The sequence below is a fragment of the Triturus cristatus genome, chromosome 12 (assembly GCF_964204655.1).
Source record: "Triturus cristatus chromosome 12, aTriCri1.1, whole genome shotgun sequence".
Lineage (NCBI taxonomy): Eukaryota > Metazoa > Chordata > Amphibia > Caudata > Salamandridae > Triturus > Triturus cristatus.
The window spans coordinates 732,567,492-732,579,816 of record NC_140595.1 but is presented as its reverse complement, the minus strand read 5'-3'; the positions used below and the strand labels follow the sequence as shown (position 1 = coordinate 732,579,816).

At 41.4% G+C, this 12,325-nt stretch overlaps 1 protein-coding gene across 1 annotated transcript in view; it reads right to left on the bottom strand.

Annotated features, from left to right (window-relative positions):
• The window catches only part of STAG3 (STAG3 cohesin complex component), a 1,816,020-nt gene that overhangs the window by 1,148,240 nt on the left and 655,455 nt on the right, over positions 1-12,325 (bottom strand). The window lies entirely within an intron of this gene.

Below are 12,325 nucleotides of genomic sequence, written 5' to 3'. Positions count from 1 at the left end.
CAGCCGACTCTGTAATGCTTTTTTGCCAGCTTCAGTGAGTAGTCCAATTCTGATATCTTTCAGAATACTTCCATATTCTTCATCGTTTGCTTGCCTCATATTAGTAGTAAGTTCCTTGTACTCAAAGAAGGACCAAATATTTGTATTACCGATGCTTCCCAATGACTTCTTCGTGTCTTCATGTGTCACAGTATTAAACACTGGTTGTCCTTTAACTGGAGTAAGTTGCAAAAGATCTCCAAAAACTATGACGTGTTTTCCTCCAAATAACACGTCATAGTCTGTCTTCAGAATTTGCTGCATTCTTAAATGCACAAAGGCAAGCATTAAGTTTGATACCATGCTCACCTCATCAATAATGAGAACTTGCATCTTCTTCAATACTCTTGAAACTTCCAAGCATGCTTCTCCAGTTAGCTTGTTGTATTGTATTTTGTTCTCATGCTCCACTGGTAACATTAGCAAACGATGTAAAGTGATTCCTTTTATGTTATATGCTGCTAACCCAGTTGGAGCAGTAACCACACAAGACAAAGTAGAATCCGTTTTTTGCTGTAGGTAGCTTCTGATGACTTTTATTAGGAAACTTTTTCCAGTTCCAGCTTGTCCGCTTACATACATCCTGATTGGATGAAATGATGTGCATGAGCACTCTTTTTTTTCATGTAGAAATCCGTGATCAATTTTGTTTCTGATCTCTTCATAAATTTGTTGCTGCTCTTCGTTCAGTTGTCTTTCCAAATTTTGTAAGTCTATAAATTCTTCTTGAGCTTGATTCATAGCCGTTTCCACTTCATTCATGGCTATTGATGCTTCATTTTCAACGATTGGTTGTCCTAGGGGATCTTGACTGAGTGTTCCTGAACTTTGGCTGTCCTGAGAACTGTCTCTAGCTACTTCTGCTGCAATTGTAGTTTCCTGTTCAATTTCTTCATTTAAAATTTGCAGATAAGTTGAGAATGTACTGCATTGTATGCTGTCTTTGCAAGCATTAAAAGAATCTTCATAGCTTTGAAATTCTCCCAGTAGTTCATCCTCTGTACGCCATGGTTTAAACAGCTGTAAAAGAGCCAAGTAGTAAAATTCCTTCTTGTCAGTAGTGTCGCAACTCAGCTTCCTGTGATTTATCAAACTTCCTTTTGTTTGCTTCACCAAACATCCTTCCTCACCAATGACTTTATATTTTCCATTGTTGATGTCTTCTGTGGCTTTCCGTGAATAAATGTAGTTCTGCAGCACTTCATAGAGACACATGTTCTCCGGATGATGACTTCTCTTGGGAGAATATGTGTCCAACATGTTTGATTTCAAAATATCTGTACTTTCTGGGTCATTCTCGGCCAAATATTCAATTTCTCCAACAGATTTCAGTACCCGATTTCTCATTGCTGCAAGGCCTAAACTTGCCCAAATTATTCTTCTTGATTTCGAGTAGAGACTTGCAGAAGATAACCTATCTGAACATTCGTAGGATCCAATTTCTCGATGCGATAATATCTTCAAACTGAAACTGTACAGCTTCTTACTGACAGTTTTCTCGTGAGAAATCTCTTCCCACATTTCCTTCAATTCTGTTTTTTCTGATTTCGTAATGTAAGACGTTACATATCGAGCAACAGCAATGGAATTGTCAGCTACATACTGTATATCCATGTTAGCGTTCCACATGGATAAAATCACTGGGTTGTAGTCATTTATATTTTTTGATTCTTCTTTTCTTTTAAGGTTGTAGGTATTCTTAGGTGATTTTCTTGTGATAGTATGTCTCACAGATGACATAAAACTGTTAACTCTTCCATTTGAAAGAACCGGTCTAGGAAATCCAAATCGACATTTAGTGTAGTATTTATCTTTGCTCTTGTAATTCCGTCGACAGTATTTTCCACACCGATGACTTTGGAAACTTAAAACTTGCTCCTTTAACTTTTTCTCTTCTGTGCTTTTTGGTATAGCACATGTTGCATATTCTTCAATGTAAGATAACACTGCTTCATCAGTATCTGTTCCAAACTTTGGGGCATCCTTGATCCACAACAGCATATGAATATGAGGAGCACCTCTTGCCTGGTACTCTTTTCTCCAAAAGAAATCCACTACTTCTCCTAGAGGTAGATTTTTTTTATTGCAGATGAAGAACATCATAGCCTCAAATCTATGATTGAAATATCTGCAAACATTAACCGGATCCAATGAGCACAGTTCTCCTGCTGTCTTGTATTCGATGTTTTTAATGTTTGAATTTGCCTCTCGTAGAAAATCCAGTAAATCATCCCAAGCGTACTCGCACAGCTTAGGGTAACGAACCATGTTGGTGTTCCTAAATTCCGTAACATGCATTTTAATTCACCATGGCGTCGGTACCAATATTCATTTGTCCCACGCTGACAAGCCATCAGATTGATCAGTTGTGTTTCCAAATGATCATCTCGGTGCTGCACTTTCTCCATAAAATCCTTAGCAGACACATTTTGCAAATGTACTCCACTTTTTAAAATGTGATTTACTGCATAAGACAATGCAGACAAGTCGCTTTCAAATAAAAGATGGAACAAATAAGGAATACTTTGTCGAAATCTGGGATCTTCAGCATATAGTCTTGTAGTCCGATACTCAGAAGCTGGAATCTGTTCCGGACGTTTGTCGTATCGTCCTCCTTTTCCTTTAGGAAACAGCTGGGGAAAACATCGAGCTTCCAAGCTCTCCTCCCATACACTCACGGGAGTTCCTTTTGCTTTCTTCATCTGAAATAGATCAATATTGTCTCCCATAACTTCTTTTGAATGAAGAGGATGTATGCTAAAATGTTCATAAATTTCTTCTTCCTTTGACTTGTCCACTTTTTCAATTTGTCCAGTTGGTGTTTGTGTCTTCTTGTAAATCTTCTTCTTCTTCTTCTTCTATATAAATTGATTCATACCATTTGTTATTCCTTTTCAAATACAAATTTGCTCTTTGTACTTTCCGTACATCTACCAGCTCCTGCCAAATCTTCTTATTCTTTGTAGGTACACCATTAACCAGAATAATTAATGGTTCAGTTTCCAAAGTATCCGCATCAATAGTTTCCATATTTTTTTTCAAATCCAAGGGCAAATACACCACTCTACCTTTTAAACCTCTCAGTAAATCTGAAGGAGGTAATTTACCAGTTTTGGGCTCCATACGTACTATGGTCTGGAACGGATGAACACATTGAATGAGTATAGACTCATATGTATTTAATTCAGAAAGTTCAGCAGGAATAGCATCCAATTCTAAATTATTATGTACAGCTCTGGTCGGCATTCTATTTTCCTCTAACTTGTTGTAACAGTATTTACAAATACGCTGATCTTCACCCAATTCAAAACAATTTTCAAGAAATATATATGTGGCAAAATCCTTCCACTTATAATTATCTTCATTTTCACTCTTTCTGTAGAGATCAACATTCCTAGTTTGTTTTCTATAATGAGTTCTGCGGCAACAAATACAAGTAATATTTGGTCTTTCATTAGAGATTATTGCAAATTTTGTTATGTGATCATTAAATGTCTTACTTACAGAGGGTTCTACATTCTCTTCCACTTCTTCCTCATTTACTGTGTCCTTCTCTGCACTGTTTTGTTCAGGACCAAAGTAACAAAACTGAATTTCATCAACAACCTTCTCTACATCTGATACCGTTCCACGGAACAGAGCCCTATTCAATTCATCTAACTTTATTGCTGGACTTTTAGCAAAATACAACCGTCTCACAAACTTTCTCATTTCAGTATGATGAACAGCCAGCATCCTAAAATGATGGAAAACACTATTACACACTTTTCTAGATAGACAAGCCAGAGAATGACCCTGCAAACCAGTATTCTCTCTCACTCTGCATGGATCCAGACTTTGAAGCACCTTAATCTTCCGTTTTACACTTTTTTTTACTATATTCTCTTAGAAACTCACGAAATTTATCAATAGATTCCTGACGCACAGTGCAAATACTACTACAATTCCAAGTGTACACTGGGGCTTTAGGACGTCTCCGCCATCACTTGTACCTCATCTCTTGGAACCATTATCTCCTTCTCCATTATGCAACCATTTTTCACTTCATAAGCACGACCTCTGGTGTCAACTGCATGCAGCAAACTATTACTTTGAAAATAACTACTTGAACTATGCATCCATTTTCCTAAAAACACTTTAGAAAAGTTTGTTCTGTTCACTACTCTTTTCCTTTTGCTATGTGATTTCAGTACATTAACCATTTTGTCTAATGTACGCATCCTATTCAAAATTAAAATGAATAGTTTCCTTTTTAATTCTAATGCCTTTGCTGCAATGGCTTCAATTTCTTTTTTTCTCTTATAAAACTTAGCCTTTTGCTTATATTTCTTCACATCCTTTATCAAATTGGACATAACTCTTCTCTGAAACATTTTTCTACGTATCTCTTTAAACGCTGTTTTTCTGTTTAAGTTAATCTTTTTAGTTGCAGAAGGTATATTTGCATTAACTAAATTCTCAATTTTTACCTGTCCTTTTCGATTGAAATCATTCTTTCCAGTACAGACATTTTGTACATTTTTCCTTTTTTTGAATATGTTCTTTAGAAAATTTTTTGTCTGCTTACCAGAAGATTTTTTCTTTTTCCCAACATGAGCATCTTCAACTAACTTAGGTCCTCCAGTTGTCTTCAAATATAGGTTTTTTTTGTGGTCTTTTTTTACTCTGGATTTTGTAGGCATCTTAAATTTTGTTCACTGCTCTTCAGCAATACCTGAAAAAAACTAAAAAAAAATTCCTTTATTTTATTTAAATATATTACTACATTTGTTTTCACATTAGTCACAAAACGAAATTTCTTTGCCAATTTGAAAGCACACTTACTACTCTTTTTTTTTTGGCAAGTGATAATCACTTTTACAGACTGACACATTATGAATCCACTTTTCAGATTTTTTAAAAAGCACATGTCCAAACTGCTTTTTCAGACCAGCACCATTTGTAACCTGGGTGACTGCCTACACTCCAGCAAGGGAAACCAGCCTTAGTGATGCTGAATGTATTTGCATTACTGACTGAAACCTCAAACCCCACTCGCTTGTGAATACTGTGCATGATTCCACATGGTAAGCAGCTGGGTGTGTGCTAAGAGTCTGCTTCTGCACCAAAAAATGGCTCCCCCTTTCCATCTAATGCAACTGTGAAATCACCAGAGCAATACGCAATAAATCTCTGCCTGTAATTCCTATTTGCACACAGAGTCATGTTTTCACATTAGGCCCTTAAACGAAATTTCTTTGCCAATCTGAAAGCACACTTACTACTCTTTTTTTTGGCAAGTGATAATCACTTTTACAGACTGACAAATTATGAATCCACTTTTCAGATTTTTTAAAAAGCACATGTCCAAACTGCTTTTTCAGACCAGCACCATTTGTAACCTGGGTGACTGCCTACACTCCAGCAAGGGCAACCAGCCTTAGTGATGCTGAATGTATTTGCATTACTGAGTCCAACCTCAAACCCTTAAACTATTCTTTTTTTATACCAGTACACCTTAATTTATTGTGAAAACATAGTCCATATTATTTTACATGTTCCTCACATTTAAATTTCTCCCAAAACAGAAAATAATAAACACAACTTCAACAAAAAGAATTACATTTCTATTATTCATTTCTTAATTTACCATATACATCCCCTCTCAAACTCTAAACTCACCTTTAAAATTAGTTAGTTGTGAAAGAAATGTGGCACTCAAACAGCAGATTATCAGAGCCAGGATCTCTGTTCTTTACACCTCTCTCCTCTCAGCAGAACCAGATAATGGCAAACTTTCCCTCTCTTTTTCCACATATATACATGTTAATTTCAAATATCAGTGCTTCCCCCTTTTTTTCAAATGTAATCACACATTTCTATTGGTTGAAAACCAACCCTTTTCCAAAAGTACCCTTCCCCCAACTTGACTTCTGCCTAGTACCCTTCCCCCAACTTGACTTCTGCCTGCTACCATAGCAATAGCTCATGGAACACTGCTGTGTGGAGTTAGGTCAGAAGTTCGCCAAACAATGTTTCAATTCCACAGAGCAAGAGTGCTTGACTTTTCTAACCTAACAGCAAATCCATAGTACTGTTCTTTGGTAACACATTTTTCTGTACCAATACAAAACATGCTTCTATAAATTTACACATACAGCCTAGTTTTTAGTGTAGAATGGTATGAAACAGCCAATCAGTTCTTTTTAAAAAAAAAAAATATGTATGCCTCCATTTCCAAACTGTCTTTCATTTCTTTTAACCATTCTACTGAAATACACCTCCTGAGTGCATCCAGATCTCCTTTGAAGATGTTCACAGTGTGGATTGTAGGACACAGCTATGTCTTCTGGAGTGAAAAGTTTGCAGAGAAAACAGGTATGGTGAGAGACCTTGCTTTGCCAAATGTAGACATTAAATGGATTGGTCAGAGAGGGTTAAAGTGGCACCAATTGATGCCTTTGGTGAAATCCTTCATGCAAATCCAACACCCTGACCTCATAATAGTGCACTGTGGTGGCAATGACCTAGGCACTTTGACTGGGGTAGGTCTGGAAATGCTTATGAAGGAGACCTTTGCACAACTGTTTTCACTTTTCCCTAAAACTGCCTGTGTTTTCTAACATATGCCAAAGGCAAAAATGGAACTGGTCCAATCATTTCTGTCCACAGATTGACAAAGCAAGAAAGCACGTCAAATCTGTTTCTGCTTTCCTCCGTGACTATGGTATGGGTTCCATTTACCACAACAACTTGCGTTACGACATGCAAGACATTTATAGAGGAGATGGTGTGCACTTCAATGATGAAGGGAACAGAGTCTTCCTCTTGAACCTTAGACTCTGCATCGGTACTTACTTGTAGGTACCACTTAAAAATCACTTCATAAACACAACGGCTCTTTTTAGAGCCCCCTAATATCTAAACACTTAAATCTGCATTTCATTTCTTTTTTTATTTCTTTTTTTTACAGTACGCTTACCGTACGCGTACCCCGCGATTTTTTTTAAAATCAATAAATGTTCTCTTTGTACTTTTCTGTCCTTCTTTGACCCCCTTACAAATGTTAGGGGGTCTGTAACTCTCCTCCTTGCCCCCTTTTCTTGTTATCACTCTTTTTTTTCTGAGTGAAACACACGAAATGGCGGCCGCCGCTTCCTGGTTTCGGCCGATTCGAATGTTTACTAAGATCTAAGAGCCAATCAGAATCGTGCTCGCGCACGCCACCGTACGCGTACGGTAAGCGTACCGTAAGCGCACCGTAAGCTGGCTCAGATATATATATTGATTTAAAGGCTATTTTCTCAGAATCTACTGAACAGATTTACACCAAACCTACAAAAGGCACTTCCTTGACCTGAGGACTACCTCTCTGCCAAATTTCTAGTAATTCTGTTCAGCCGTTCGGGCTGTAGCCCTGTCTAAAGGTCCTATGGAAAAATGCATGGGAAAAACACGTTTTGGGACCCCCCTTTTATCTCAGCCCCCGCTTGACGAATCCCCCCGAGACTTTCAGGGAAGGAGCGAAGCGTAGCGCCCCACCTATTTTGAAAAATTTGTGAGGATTCGTCGACCGGCGCCAAAGTTATTCAAAATAGAATGTTGCGGATTTCCTATGGAAACGTGGTCCTAACTATAACTACCTACTGGCGACCGCCAGTAGGTAATCTATATCTATATCTATATCTCTATCTCTCTCTATATCTATCTATCTCTATCTTTATCTCTATATCTATATATATATATATTTTTTTTTTTTAACTCTGCCAAGCTTCACTTGTCTTGACACCGTGCCATTTACTAGTATTCTTGCCCTTGGATCAGTGTATAATAGCTTGATCCAAGCCTGTTTTTTGGGGCCAAAGCCTAGGCGCTCCAGCACCGCAAACAGATAATCCCACTCTATGCTGTCAAACGCCATTTGGACGGCATTCTCGTCTGGTTTGAGCTTTGCTGCATGAATCACCCCATATAGTGGCCTGAGATTTAGTCTGGTGCTTCGCTTAGGCATAAAGCCTGACCGGTCTGGGTGTATAAGGCCTGGTATTACCCTAGCAGGTCTGGTGGCTATTACTTTCACCAGGATCTTTGATTCAGCATTTAGCAGGGATATTGGCCTATAGGAGGAGCATCACTTTGGTGGTTTCCCTTGCTTTGGAATGACTACTATTGTGGCCCCACAGTTTCCTCTCCTGTAATGTCTTTATCTAGTTCTTCCGCAATCGTGGGGAGTCTCAATCCGTCAGTAGCTCAGCACAATCCCCCCTTGTGCGAGTTGTTGTAGACTGATATATCTGTTCGTAGTAAACTGTGAAGGCCTTTGCTATACTTTCTCCTGTTGCAGAGGGATCACCCTTCTAATTTTTAACCTCTAATACCCAGTTTCTTTCTCTGTCTCTTTTTTCCAGCCAACCCAATATCTCTGTTGCTTTGTCACCTACCTCATATACCCTCCGCTGTGTGGCCCTATTGTATTCCCTAGCTGCCCCGTCCGCCAGATCTCTCACCTCCTACTGCTTAAGGCGTATTTGGTGACTAAGCTGCCTATCTGGGTCAGTCAAATTCGTTTTTTTACTTTCTAATTGCAGTAGTTCCTTCTCTAGCGCTTCATATTGAGATTGCCTTTCCTTCTTCTTCCCCCCGACAATGCTTGAATATAGCCTTGCATAACTGTTTTGTATGTTTCCCATGGTACGACCTGCGAGTCGACTGAACCCAGGTCATCCTGAAAGTACTGCTTCATATGCTCCCGGATTTTATCTTGCGTCTGCCTGTTCTGAACCACGCAGGGGTCGATACGTGGCAGAGAGTGTAGTTCCTAGTGAGCCCCTGAAGTGCGACTCACTGGTGAGAGAGGCCTCTCGCCTTAAGGACTGCCCCTCTGAAACTGCCTGCCCCGTAGGCGTGGGTCGAAAAGTAGTCCTGTCTAGAATGGCCTTGGTGTGCAGCTGACAAGTATGTATATTGTCTGCTCAGTGGGTTGTGAGCCTGCCAGAGATTCGTGGGTTGTGAGCCTGCCAGAGATTCAACAGTCCCGTTGTTTCCACAAACTATTTTAATATGTCCCCACCAGCTTCCCTATTGGTGTTTGATAGTCTACCTCTGCTTGGATCCATCACTGCATTCCAGACCTGCCCCATTACCAACGTCCCATTTTGGAAATTTGAGCAGCAGCGCACTTCTCTCAGGCAATGTGACATTGTATTTTGGGCAGTACGTATACTGAACATATATTAACTGTCTTGCCCTCCCACACCCTGTGAGGGCTACGTATCTGGCAAGTTGTCATGGCAAATCTTTTGGGGAATTATTGACAGTGTCTTTTTTACTAATATTCCCACCCCCCTGGACCCGGAGGTAAACCCTGAATGTGCCAACAGTTTATATCCAAATCTATCTAGGGCTCTACATGTATTACCCTTTAGATGTGTTTCTTGTAACAGAACATCAGGAGCATGTCTGCGAATGTATTGCATGACCATTGTACGCTTAATTGTGTTGCCCAGTCCATTCACATTCCAGGTCATGAGTGTCAGGTTGAGCTCAGTAGGGATCTGTACATTAGGCGAAGTTTGGCTTGGTCTCTCAGTGTCCTTCAAAACCATTTGTGCTTCTAGATGTAGATTTGTGCAACTTCTACGTCTTTTTCTCCCGTTTACCCAGGAGATGTTTGTTCTGTTCCACCCTATCCCTTCTCATACTACCATCATTTATAGTGGCTATGCATTGAATGTTGATAACAAATAACAAGCATTCTCAACACCGAACTGTAAAACTACCCCCTCCCTGCTATCCTGCACAGTGGGCAAACAACATCCCACCCCCCAAACTTGCACAGCGCCTTTCGCCCCATAACTCATCTTTGGTGCTTTGAGCGTGCCTAGGCCAACCATCGCCCACTGAGTCCCTTCTTTCCTCCCTCCTCCCCTCGCAAGCATGCTGTATCCCCCATACTACTTATGGACATATCTACCCCCAATTAATGAATATGCTACTTACCAGTATGCATCTGTTCTTGGCATGTAGGGCTGCTGACATTCATATCTGTGCATAGATCGCCGCCTAGTGTTGGGTCCGGATGTTTGCACGTTGTTGTCCTGGAAGAGTCTTCGAAGTATCCTGGGATAGGTGACTCCTCCCCTGGACTACAGTGCGCATGGGCATCCTCTCCATCCTCAGATTGTTTTTCGCCATTGTGGCAGTGATGGAGTAGATATAGAAAGTGATGACCATGCTTACAGTAATTCTGAGAGCTGCAGCTGCGACAGGCGCCGGGGAGGAGGGAGGGCGATATGAATGTCAGCAGCCCTACATGCCAAGAACAGATGCATACTGGTAAGTAGCATATTCAGTTCGAGGCATGTGGGCATGTGGGCTGCTGAATTCATATCTGTGCATAGAATATATAGCAGTGCCCTCTTATTAGCGGCGGCTACCAGTGCCAGCTGCAGCGGTCTGAAAAAGAGTTTTGAGAACAGCCTGTCCTACAGCTGCCTGCTGTTTTGATTGCACATCTACACAATAGTGTTTGGTAAATGTATGTGTAGTGGACCAGGTGGCTGCTCTACATATGTCATGCAAGGGAATGTTTCCTAGGAAAGCCATTGAGGCCCCTAACTTACGTGTTGAGTGGGCTCGTGGGGGAATCGTTAAAGTGCGTTTAGCCTTTTGATAGCAAATTTGAATACATTTAACGATCCATCTGGCTATTCCTGCTTTGGAGATAGCGTTACCTTTGTGGTGTGGGGCAAAGGCAACGAAAAGTTGTTGTGTTTTCCTAAAGGGTTTGGTCCTGTCTATATAATACATGAGGGCCCTTTTGACATCTAGTGTATGGAGTGCCCTTTCTGCGACAGTTTGTGGGTTTTGGAAGAAAACGGGCAGTTCAATGGTTTGATTCATGTGAAACTGCGATACCACCTTTGGCATGAATTTGGGGTTGGTACGTAGTACGACCCTGTTGGCGTGAACCTGTATAAACGGCTCTTGAACGGTTAGTGCCTGGAGTTCACTAACTCTTCTCAAAGAAGTGATCGCTACTAGGAAAGCTACTTTCCAGGTAAGGAAGTGAATCTCGCATGAGTGTAGAGGTTCAAAGGGTGGACCCATCAGGCGTGTGAGGACCAAGTTGAGGTTCCACATCGGAGCCGGTGGGTGGCTTGGTGGAATGACTCGTTTGAGTCCTTCCAAGAATGCTTTGATGGCAGGCACTCTGAATAGAGAGAGGTGCTGCCTGGTCTGCAGATAGGCTGATATTGCGGTCAAATGGACACGTATAGAGGTGTACGCCAGATTGCATCGGTATAGGTGTAATAGGTAACAAATAATGTTTTGGATGGATGCATCTAGCGGGTTAATGTCATTATTATTGCAATAAATGACGAACCTCTTCCATTTTGCTGCATAGCAAGCTCTGGTAGTGGGTCTCCTGGCCTCCTTAATGATGTCCATACAGTCAGGTGGCAGGTTTAGGTAGCCAAACTCTAGGACTTCAGGAGCCAGATTGCCAGGTTCAGCTGTTGCGGATCTGGGTGCTGAATCTCTCCATGGTTCTGCGTCAAATGCTCGGGTTTGACCCGCAGCCTTTGATGCGGCACCACGGAAAGTTCGAGAAAGGTGGTGTACCACTGCTGGCGTGCCCACGTTGGAGCAACCAGGACGAGCGTCAGTGAGTGTTGACGCAGTTTGCGTGCCACCAGCGGTATCAGTGGTGCTGGGGGAAAAGCGTACGCAAATCTGCCGGACCAGTTCATCCATATCGCATTGCCCTGCGACTGCGGATGTGGGAACCTGGCGGCAAAGCTTTGGCATTTTGCGTTTTCGCTTGTCGCGAATAGGTCTATCTCTGGATGACCCCACTGCTGGAAGTACGGTTGGAGTACTGATGGGTGTAATTCCCACTCGTGCATCTGGTGGCTGTGTCTGCTGAGCAGATCCGCCATCTGGTTGTCCTTGCCGGGGAGGTGTTCTGCCATGAGGAACATGTTCCTTTGAATGGCCCACTTCCACATGCTCTGAGCCAGATGAGACAACTGTGGAGAGTGTGTTCCTCCCTGCTTCTGTATGTAGTACATGGCAGTCATGTTGTCCGTTCGGATCAACACGACTTTGTTGCACAAGTGTACTTTGAATGCTTTCATAGCGAGGAAGATTGCCATCAGCTCTAGAAGGTTGATGTGCATCTTCTTTTGTTGTTGTGTCCATAGTCCCTGCACTGTGTAATGGAGTACATGAGCTCCCCATCCCTGGAGAGACGCGTCCGCCGTCAGTATTATCTGTGGGACAGGCTCTTGGAACGGTCGGCCCT